The following is an 11,529-nucleotide window of genomic DNA, read 5'->3' as shown; positions in this document are numbered from 1 at the left end:
AGTCATTATCTCCCACCAGGCAGAGGACTTGGCACATTGTGAGTATCAATAAATAGCCAATGAGTGGATGAACATATTGGGGCTGGGTGGATGGACGGATGGACGTGTGAATGAGTGGATGGACAGATGGATGGACAGATGGATGGATGGATGGACGAATGGACGGATGGACGGATGGATGGATGGATGGATGGACAGATGGATGGATGGATGGATGTGTGAATGAGTGGATGGATGGATGGATGGACAGACGGATGGATGGATGGATGGATGGATGGATGGATGGATGGATGGACAGACAGACGGATGGATGGATGGACGCATGAATGAGTGGATGGATGGATGGATGGATGGATGGATGGATGGACAGACAGACGGATGGATGGATGGACAGACAGACGGATGGATGGATGGACGCATGAATGAGTGGATGGATGGATGGATGGATGGATGGATGGGTGGATGGACGGATGGACGGATGGATGGATGGATGTGTGAATGAGTGGATGGATGGACGCGTGAATGAGTGGATGGATGGATGGATGGATGGATGGACAGATGGATGGATGGATGGACGGATGGATGTGTAAATGAGCGGATGGGTGGATGGGTGGATGGGTGGATGGATGGATGGATGGGTGGATGGACAGGCGGACGGATGGATGGATGGACGCATGAATGAGTGGATGGGCGGATGGATGCTAGAGCACAAAGATGCCACAGACCTCAGAGGAGGTGGGGGTCAGGTCAAGCTGCAGGAGGCAGCCTGGAGGACTTGAGGGGCAACACTTAGGAGACAGCCGCAATTTAACGAGCACTTCCTCCTTCCGGGCACCTCGCTGGCACTTTATGCGCGATGCCTTCCCAGCCTTTGGAGTTAGATGTCTTTCCCTCTCCTAGGTCCCTTTTCATTGGAAATGACTCTTTTAATGAAAATGGTAAATACGTAGCAGTTGCATTGACATAGCATTCAAAAGGTGGGTAAGGACAGGCAGTAAAAAATACACTTCCCCACTGCTGAATCCCCAGACTGTTGTCGACCTAGTAGGAGCTCAATAAACATGTATGAAAAGAATGACATTTTCCACGTGAAGGAATTAAAGCTCAGAGAGGTTCGGGAACTTGCCCAACACCCCACAGCTCGCTAAATCAACCACGTAAGGGTCTGTAATTAAGGTTTGCGGTTGGGTTCCTCTAACTCCAGACCGCTCGGTCGACCCGCGGGGGGGGGCGGGGGGCGGTGGTGGGAAGCAGGGTTGGGAGCATAGGCGTGGTGGGGGTCGGAGACAAAGGCTCAGAGGCAGCAAAGTCCTGGCACCATCCAGGGACAGAGAGGGGCTTGGCCAGAGCGGAGGGTTGTGTCAGGAAATGGGGCGGAGCTGAAGGTGCCGTCAGAGCCTCGAACGCCAGGCTGAGGAGTGGGCACTGCCCTGCCCGGCTCTAAAGGGCAGTGCTGGGAGCTGGGGCAGAGCCAGACACAGGAAAAGGGCAAATGCAATCTTTTTGGTGTCTGGAAAGCGGGAGGCCTGGGAGACGCTGGAAAGGCCGGTATTTCGGAGCGGGGCGAAGGCAGGAGCTGCTGAGAAATCAGCCAGACACGGACTCGAAGCCTCAGCTGGGGGATGGTCGGAAATGCAGGGTGGGGGTTGCCTGACGAGGTGGGTACAGGTTCTACTCGACATTGAGTGGGGGGAGGGGCAGCGTGCTAGATCATTCTAGAATTGCATATTAGGAGGGGGAGAGGGGCGGTGCAGGATGCCTGTCATAAAAGGGGACATTGGGATCCTGACGCCTGCTGTGGCCTGGGTGCATCTGGAGGACCTGTGCTGAGAAACAGGCCAGACACGGCGGACGGATCCTGCAGGGTCCACGCACGGGGGTCCCGCGAGCGGTCGGAGTCACAGAGACAGAGAGGAGGATGGTGGGCACCAGGGGCTGGGGGTCTCATGGGACAGAGTCTCGCTTTGGGAAGACAACCTTCTGGGGACGGATGTGCTGACAGCCGCACGACCGTGTGACTGTGCGACACTATGTTGCTGAGCAGCGCGAGTGAAGATGGTTCAGGTGCTGCGTTCTAGGTCATGTGCCTTTTACCGGAATAGAAACCGGGGGCGTTAGATTCAGAACCACTGATCCCGACCCACAAGCTAGAGCAGGCAGGGGGACGTGGGGAGACCGTGCATGCTGGGGGACGGGACTGTGAAGGAGTGTCTGGCCGAGGGACGCCCGGGTGGCTCGGTGGGTTAGGCCTCCGACTTTGTCTCGGGTCGCGATCTCACGGTTCACGGGATCGAGCCCCGCGTCGGGCTCTGTGCTCACAGCGTGGAGTCTGCTTGGGACTCTCGCTTTCCCCTCTCTCTCTGCCCCTCCCCCACGCTCTCTGTCTCTCAAAAATAAATACATAAATAAAAGTCGTAGAACCAAGGTGCACTCTATCCAAACGGCCCGGGTCCTCCCCCCTCTCCCTCTTCTCTCCACCCAAGGAAAGAGTCTATTCCCTGATTCTTGCTCCCTGAGAAGGTTGGGGTAAACCGGGGACCCAGCGCTCACTGCCCTTGACAGTGAGCCCATCGTGGAATCCGTCCGGCAGAGGGCCCCTCTTTGTCCGTGAGAAAACCACGAACTTCCTCCCGGGCGTGTGTCACTAAAGACGGGGACTGATGTGCAAAGACCCGGGGGCTTTCCCGGAGGTGATCTCGCTCTCCTAGCAAGTGTAGACAGGTACCCCACGAGGCGACGCTTCTTGGCCGCGCAGCAAATGCAGTTGTGACGTCTGTAGACGGTCACACTTGGTGGGCGTCGGGTCTTCGTTGGGCTTTTTAAAGAGTGAAAGGTTTTTTTTTTTTCTTTCTTCCTGCCACGGCTGGTAAGTCAGAGAGAGCAGCTGAGGGGGCGGTCTCAAGCAGGGGGTGCGGAGGACGGAGGGACCGGGGAGGTCGCCGGAGCCACGGCTGTGTTGTATGAGGGTCCTCCGGTTGCCGAAGCAAATGCCCCCCGACTGGGTGGCTTAGAGTGACCGAAGCGTGTCGTCTCCCATTGTGGGGGCCAGAGGTCCTCGAATCAGCGTATCAGCAGGGCTGGCTCCTTCTGGAGGCTCTTGGCGACGATCCGCTCCGTGCTACTCTCCCAGCTTCTGGCCGGTGTCGAAAATTCTGTGCTTGTAGCTGCCTCGACCCAACCAACCCCTGCCTCTGTCATCCTGCAATGTTCTCCCCCGTGGGTCTTTCTGTTCAAATTTCTTCTCCTTCTTCTTCTTCTTCTTCTTCTTCTTCTTCTTCTTCTTCTAATATTCATTTATTTTTGTGAGAGAGACACAGAGCACAAGCAGGGGAGGGGCAGAGAGAGAGAGAGAGGGAGACACAGAATCCAAAGCAGCCTCCAGGCTGCCAGCTGTCAGCCCAGAACCCGACACGGGGCTCGAACGCACCAACTATGAGATCATGACCTGAGCTGAGGTCGGACGCTCAACCGACTGAGCCCCCCAGGCACCCCAAATGTCAGCTTCTTATAAGGACACCGGTCACTGGGTGTAGGGTCCACCCTAATCCGGTGTGACCTCATCTTAACTTGGTGACACTGCAAAGACCCCGGTTTCCAAATTCGGTCCCATTTGGAGGTCACAGGGGGGACATGAATTTTTGTGGAACGCCATTCATCCCAGTAGGGGGCTCGTGGAAGGCAGGGACCCCAAGCTAGGGTTCCCTGTCTCCCTGGCCTTTCATGTTCTCCACGATGAGGGGCCAAGAGGGCCGGCCAGATGGATGCCAGGAACGCTGCCCAGTGGAAGGTCCCCTTCCATGGGAATTCCTAATTCAGCGCTGCTCTGGGGGAGGGGAGGGGAGTGCGAGGCTCTGAAAGGGGCGTGCCGGCGGACAGCCGGCCACCCTGCAGGCAGAGACCGAGCATCGGGTCAGCTCACCGGCCTGGGGGGAAGCCCGGCTCCCGTGTGGTGTCCCCGCTGCCTGCCCGGCTGCACAAAGGCCTCCGCCCCGTGGACGGCCACCCCAAGAGAACCAACAGGTCTTTGTCTCCTGAGAGCCGGTTCCTGTGGGCTGCGAGCAGGATGCAGCCTGACCAGGGAGGGGTGGGAGGAGAGGGGCAGGTTTCAAGAACAGGCTGATAATAACAGGGCAACGATTGTGTCAGAGATCACTTATCAGGCCCTCGCCACATTTCAGGTGTTTTCCACCCACAAGCCCTCGGAGGCCAGCACGACGGTATTTTCCCACACGCTCTTCTGGAACCTTCCCACCGCCCCATCACAGAGCGGATTCTCGTTTCCCTCTCCTCGACTCGGGGCAGGCTGGTGACCCGCACTCGTCTCGAGCCCGAGCCACCCCTGTCGGCCGTTCGCGTGGGGCCGCCGTGTCGGGGGGAAGAAGCCCTCCCTGGGAGCCCTTCCTGAGTCCCGTCCCGAGGGATCCCGGGACACGGGCACGATCGGTGTTTCAAGCCACCGAGTCTGGGGTGGTGAGTTTGCACAAACAGATCACGGGGTCGTCAGCCCGTTTCTCGGGGGAGGAAGATGAGGCAAACTTGCCCAGGGCCGCACGGCACACGGACAGGAGAGTCTGAACCCAAAGCCAGTCTGTGGACCTCCAGGCCCGGGCCCCACAGTGCAAACATTTTCTCCACCCGCCCTCGCCCTTCAAGGCGAGTCGGTGGCGTTTCCTGGGCCGGGAAGAAAGCCACTGGAGGCCCTTTCCCGCGGGCACGGGAGGAACGGCCGGGCTCACGTCGGGGACCTGGCTCGGAATCCGGACGTGCACCTGCTGCTGGGGGTCTGGGCCGCCTGACCCTCAGCCCGGCTCTCTTGGCACATGTGTGTCTCATGGGGCCCATCCCTGTGTCGGTGCCGTTTCCTGAGCTCCTGCTGAGTGTCGGGCTCCCGCCAGGACCTCGGGAGTCCAAGGTGAATAGAGTTCCCTGCACAGGTGAGCCATGCTGACGGGCAGAGGCTCTGGAGTGTCACCGGGTCTCCCCCAGCAGAGCAGACTCCCTGCCCGTCTGGCTCACTGCCTCAGCCCCCTCGCCAGACGCGAAAAAATAACAGCTGACACGTCCTGGGGGACGCACTCTCTTCTGCGCCCTTGGTATGTGCCGAGTGAGCTAACCCTTCCTGCCCATTTCACAGAGCAGCAGGACTGAGGCAGGGAGAAGCAAGCAACATCGCCCGGGTGTCCCCGGCAGCAGGAGGCAGTCCTGACGGTCTGGTTCTGGAGCCGGTAGCAGGAACTGCAAACAGCCAGCGCTGGAGAAATGCTTCCACAGTGAATGGCCAGGCGGTTCCAGGCTCCAGGGGGGTGGGTGGGGGGGGGGGTGGGGGGGGCGTCGATGGGGCGCCGTGGGAGGCCAGCCTTCACCGCGTCCTGCCAGCTGATGTTAGGTAGCGGTGAGGTAAGGGACCTGGCACTAGCTAGCACTGAGTCACATGGTGGGAAAGTCGGTCCCGTTTCAATTATTGGTCAGCCCTGAATAAACGGAGACAGTCTCGGGCTAACGATGACTAACGCCTTTTTGAACAAAGACGCCCTCGAGGCCAGAGCCTCGAAGGGCAGCCGATGCTGTCAACGATTTCGATTTCGGAATGTTCCATTTTCATTGCACTCATTTGTATTGTGTCTGATACTCCAAGTGAGACTGCGTCGTCATTGGTGGTAGGTTCGCGACAAGCTTCTTTAATCCCTGAATCACACCGGCTTCGGTGAGAGAAGTTTATTTCTCTCAAGCGAATACAGCCCTGAGATAAAACTCCCAGGGCTGGTGGAGAGGCTCCGCGGCCGTCAGGAGCCCCGGTTCCTTGTGCCTTCTTGCTTTTCCCCCATGGTCCAACACGGCTGCCAGTGTTCCAGCTATCGTGCTTGCATTCCAGAAGGAAAAAGGAGATGCTGAAGCACACATCCTCCTCCCTCAGGAGGGAACCTGTGGGACACCTGGGTGGCTCAGTTGGTTAAGCGTCTGACTCAACTTCGGCTCAGGTCGTGATCTCACAGTTCGTGAGTTCGAGCCCCAAGGTGGTCTCTGTGTTGACAGCGTGGTGCCTCCTTGGGACTCTCGCTTTCCTTCTCTCTCTGCCCCTCCCCTGCTTGCTCTCTTTCTCTCTCTCTCAAAAGGAATAAATAAATATTAAAAAAAATAAAAGAGGAGGGACCTTCCACCGGCCACTCCTGCCCACACGCAGAACTTTGGTGAAGGTCCACGCCTCACTGCGAGGTGAGCTGGGACATACGGCTTGGACTCTGGGCAGCCACACGCTCAGCTACAAATCAGGGATCTCACGTGAAGACGGTGTGAACGCGTGATGAGGACACACACTGCTTTCCTTCCTCGACAGTGACATCAAGCTCTCTTTTTAATTTAAAATTAAGTTGGGGAAAGGGGTGCCTGGCTCGGTCGGTAGAGCACGCAACTCTTAATCTCAGTCAGGGTTGTGAGCTCGAGCCCACATTAGGTGTAGAGATGACCTAAAAAAAAGTAAAATTAGGGGCGCCTGGGGGGCTCAGTCGGTTGAGCGTCCGACTTCGGCTCAGGTCATGATCTCGTGGTTTGTGGGTTCGAGCCCCACGTCGGGCTCTGTGCTGACGGCTCAGAGCCTGGAGGCTGCTTCCGATTCTGTGTCTCCCTCTCTGTCTGTTCCTCCCCTGCTCGTGCTCTGACTCTCTCTGTCTTTCAATAATAGATAAATGTTAAAAAAATTAAATTAAAAAACAAATTGAGGAAAGAGAGTCACTTCAATTTTTTTTAATGTTTATTTATTTTCCAGAAAGAGAGAGGGAGACAGAGCACAAGCAAGCTGGGGAGTGTCAAAGAGAGAGAGGGAGACATAGAATCCGAAGCAGGCTCCAGGCTCTGAGCCGTCAGCACAGAGCCTGAAAGGGGCTCAAACTCACAGACTGTGAGATCATGACCTGAGCCGAAGTCAGATGCTTAACCGACTGAGCCACCCAGGCTCAAAGAGTCACTTTATTTTTTTTTTTAATTTTTTTTTTTAACATTTATTATTTTTGAGACAGAGAGAGACAGAGCATGAACGGGGGAGGGGCAGAGAGAGAGGGAGACACAGAATCGGAAGCAGGCTCCGGGCTCCGAGCCATCAGCCCAGAGCCCGACGCGGGGCTCGAACTCATGGACCGTGAGATCGTGACCTGAGCCGAAGTCGGACGCTCAACCCACTGAGCCCCCCCAGGCGCCCCTCAAAGAGTCACTTTAAAGAAAAAGCTAAGTAGAGGCACCTGGGTGGCTCGGTCGGTGAAGCGTCTGACTTCGGCTCAGGTCATGATCTCTCGGTCCGTGAGTTCGAGCCCCGCGTCGGGCTCTGGGCTGATGGCTCGCAGCCCGGAGCCTGCTTCGGATTCTGTGTCTCCCTCTCTCTCTGCCCCTGCCCCCACTCATACTCTGTCTCTCTCAAAAGATAAATAGACATTTAAAAAATTTTAAAAAATAAAGGAAAAGCTAAGTAAATAAAGGAACAGGCGGCATGTCACTGAGGCAAAAACCGCCAAGCTGACCCCGGGGTCACTGTGATTTGGGAAGTGGAAAACAATAGGGTCAGGTCTGGCCCTCAGGAGGAAGCCTCAGGCCCGGTGTGGAGGGGCCTGGAGCAGAAGAGGTGGAGACAGGGGTCCCAGGTGCTTGTTCCGGGAGAGAGATGGAAAGCATCTGAGCCAGGAGTGCGGGGTGCGGTGGAAGAGAGGTGTCCGCAGGGCTGGGGCGGCCCGGTGAGGAAGGGTCCTACCGGCCGGTCTCCATTCACTTCGGAATCAGGAGCCCAGGCCACCGGCGGGGAGGGGGCGGGAACCCGCAGCGGGGTTGAAGAAGAACCAGAGAGGTTTGGAGCAGACGTTGGTGATGTTAAAGGGGCATAGGTCAGAGGTCAGCAGGTCAGAGGCGGCGGAGGGGAACCCACCGGTCTGTTCGGCTAAGCCCGCAGGTGACCCTGCAGAAGCCAGTGGCCAAGGCCCAGTTAGGGCGGCACGTGGGGCCAGGGCTCCTGCGTGCCCCGTGCCGACCTCGTCGGCATCGTCCCTTTGCATCGTCCCAGCGCAGTGAACCTGCCTCCAGTCTGTCCCCGTCGTACCGCGCGGGGATGCTGGGCCCCGCGATCTCACGGCCTGTGAGCACAGCAGACCCCCCCGGAGCCTGGAGCCCGGAGCCCGATGCCCAGAGCAGGGCCTGGCGCCTGCAGGGTCACTGAACAGAAGAGCCGGTCACAGAGCCAGTGAATGAATGTGTGGGTGGGAGGAAGGGCCACCCTCTTCCTTCTGGGCCCAAACGTCCTCCAGCAAGAGCTGCCTGGACCGAAGCCGCCCCGGCCGGTGGGGAGGCTTTGATTTTCCCAAAATAAAAGGGTGTGGGGACCGGAAATGTGGCTCTCTGCCTCCACCCGGGCTTCTCTGGGCGGGAAGCCAGCAGACGGGCTTATTTCCAGGGCTGGCTGGCCGGGCCTTTCAGCAGAGTATTTTTGGAGCACACGCGAGCCTTATTTTAGCTTTTGGGGGGGCTCCCGCGCTGGGCAGAGACACTCCCGGTGACGGCCTGCGGGGACACCTTCCCTGGGAGTCCCCGGACAGGATGCGGGCCGGGACAGGCTTCGCCCCCGCCCTGGACTGGGCCACTTCCGGGGCCTGCCGTGCCGGTCCGGGAACTAGAAAGTTCTGCAGGGCAGGCCGGTTTTTGGTCTGGCGGAGTAACCCAAGACCTCACCCTTCCACTTCCTACTGCGAGCTTCCCGCCCCCCCCCCCCACCCCCCCCACCCCCGGGGCTAATCACCAGCCTCTCTCTGCACCTGTTCGTCTTACCTGTCCAAAGGGGAAAACAGTCTCTCTCGACCACAGTCCAAGTTCCCTTGGAGCTCAGACAGGAGGCGAGCCCTCAGAGCACCTTGGAAACATCCAAAGCCGCTACACAGCCTGAGCCGCGGCACTGCGGCCTTCTGAAGCCGTATAGCACCTGTTAACTCCGTCCTTTCCCTTGAGATCAGCCCCAAAGCTGAAGGACGACCCTCAGCAAGCTGGCCGGTGTTTGGTTTTCGCATTTTCTGACGAACAACTGTGTTCACTGGGTCTCCAGTAAAGTGAACCTCACATTCAATCATGTCCTGCTTCCAATATGTTACTGGCTCCTTTTTGTCCAGAAGATAGACCTTCAGGAGGCAGGCAACCCACCAGGAACCAGCCCCAGCCCCACCAGGCTATCTGCTTGCTGCCTCCCAAACAAGGCCGCCAAGTTCATGCCTCCTGGCCTTTGTACGCACTGTTTCCTGTGCCTGAAGCGCTCACTGTCTGGAGAACTCCTACTTATCCCACGAAACCCAACTCCAAAGGTCCCTTCTCGGAAACACAGGTGTCCCGGAACTGGCGTGGGCCTTGGAGTCAGAAGGCTCGGCTTCCAGTTTGAGTTCCACTTGTGACTTGTCACAGGAAATGCAGGGTTGGGGGTCAGTGCCCACCCGTCCCTCAGTGGGGCCCCCCCTTACCCCCCCCCCCACGGGTACCAGCACTGGCTGGGGAGTCAGAAGGGCTTGGAGCCCCCCTCGTGAGGAGGCTGTGAGTGCCCAGCCGTGTCCCGAGCCGGGACAGGGAGGAGGGAGAGTGAATCCCATCCTGTTTGTACTACAAATTGGGTGACAGAGCCTCTCAGATTAACCGGAAACAGAACGAACACCGAATGCACTGTGTGTCCCTGGCCTGGGGGCCGTGGGCTTTAAAACCCCCCCGGGCTCAGCCACCAGTGCCCCTGGAGGTGACCACCTGCCTCCACGGGACACGCCCCCTCCCGCCCCCTGCGGCTCTGGGCTTGCAGGGGCGGGAGAGGCTGGCGGAGCGGGGACCACCCTCTGTGGCCCCATTCCTGGCGTGTCTGGGGCGGCCAGGCTTTGGGGGAGGCCGAGCCGAGGGCGACCAGACTCGAGGCTTCACAGTTGTGATCAAATGGCCATCCAGACTCTCAGGGGGTGGGGCCTGGTATCTGCAGCTGGAACACATTTCCAGAAGATTCTCGGGGAACTGGGCGGGGGGGGGTGCAGGTGCAGGGTTCCATTCCTATGCTGCACCTTGGGCCCCGGCCCCTCCCTGGCCAGTGGGCACCCACACTCACAAAGACCTCACCCCGGCCCCCGCGGTGCCCCTCCTCGCCCACTCAACACCCCCTCGAGCCTCCAGGGCACCTCCCTGTCTCGTGCCCCGGACGCATGCCAGGCCCAGCCAGCCCGGAAGCCGTTCCCGCTCGTCCCTCCGGCACCACACACTACCCCAAACCCCCTCCATCACCCCCCGCCCGGCCCAGTCTAGCTGCCTCCAAACCTGGCTCCCGCGCGGCCCCTCGAGCTCCCTCCGGGCCAGCCTACAGCCGGAACGGTGCTGGGAACATGCAGATCTGATCACACGGCCTTTGCGGGGCCTTCCCCTGGCTCTCAGGACAGAAGTCCAACTCCTGGCAGGTTCTAGCCACAAAACTGGAACGGGAAACAAAAGGGGACAAAGCTCAGACCGGTTTCTGCCACAAAGCAAGGTGTTACAGGGGGGTGGGAGGCTCGCAGGTCTCGAGGACCAGTGCCCCCGGACACCAGGGGACCTGCTCCGGGGAACCTTAGAGCTGGCACTGTCCCCCAAACCACCATGAGACCTCCAGTCCCTGCAACAGGCTCCAAGAGACTGCCGTACCCCCGCCCTTCCCAGCTGCCCCTTCGCACCTGAGAGAGGCGACCTCCCCGGCCCCGTGGGCCTCCCCTCCTTGTGGGATCACACAGTCTGTTCCCACGATTCCTGGATTTAGGTCTGTCTCTCCAGAAGCCCCAGGACAGCGGCCGGCCGGCGCATCCCATCCTGGCCTCGCCCATCATGGAGCAGGTGCTCAGCCGATGCTTACTGAGAAGGGAACGAACGAATGACATTGAACAGGCTATCGACCCTAAACTTCTCAGTTCCTTTGTCTGTGACCATTTCACAAGTGGCCATCCGCCTTCTACACCTGTTGATACAGCAGCCCCCTTACCCACGAGGGACCCCTCCGGAGACCCCCCGTCCCCCCGCCGCCGGATGCCCGAAACCGTGAATAACGCCAGACCCCACACACGCCATACTGTTTCCTGCACACAGGCACCGCTGATGTTTTGTTTTTTTATTATTTAATTTTGAGAGACAGAGAGACACAGAGCACGAGCGGGGGAGGGGCAGAGAGAGAGGGAGACACAGAATCCAAAGCAGGTTCCAGGCTCTGAGCTGTCAGCATAGAGCCCGACGCGGGGCTCGAACTCACGAACCGCGAGTTCATGACCTGAGCTGAAGTGGGACGCTGAGCCGACTGGGCCACCCAGGCGCCCTGCACCACTGATGTTTAATGTCAGAGACGAATAACAATACAAACAGAACAATTAGATGTGAACACGGACCCTCTCTCAAAATCCCTTGTCCTATCCTCACTCCTCTTTATCATGATGGCACGAGACGAGAAATGCCCACGTGGTAATGTGGTGCGAGGGGACAGGCGTAGGCGTTGGGATGGAGCCTTAGGCCACTGTTGTATCACCA

The sequence above is a fragment of the Prionailurus viverrinus genome, chromosome D1 (genome assembly GCF_022837055.1).
Source record: "Prionailurus viverrinus isolate Anna chromosome D1, UM_Priviv_1.0, whole genome shotgun sequence".
Lineage (NCBI taxonomy): Eukaryota > Metazoa > Chordata > Mammalia > Carnivora > Felidae > Prionailurus > Prionailurus viverrinus.
The sequence above is the reverse complement of the archived record's forward strand: the minus strand, read 5'-3'. Positions refer to the sequence as shown.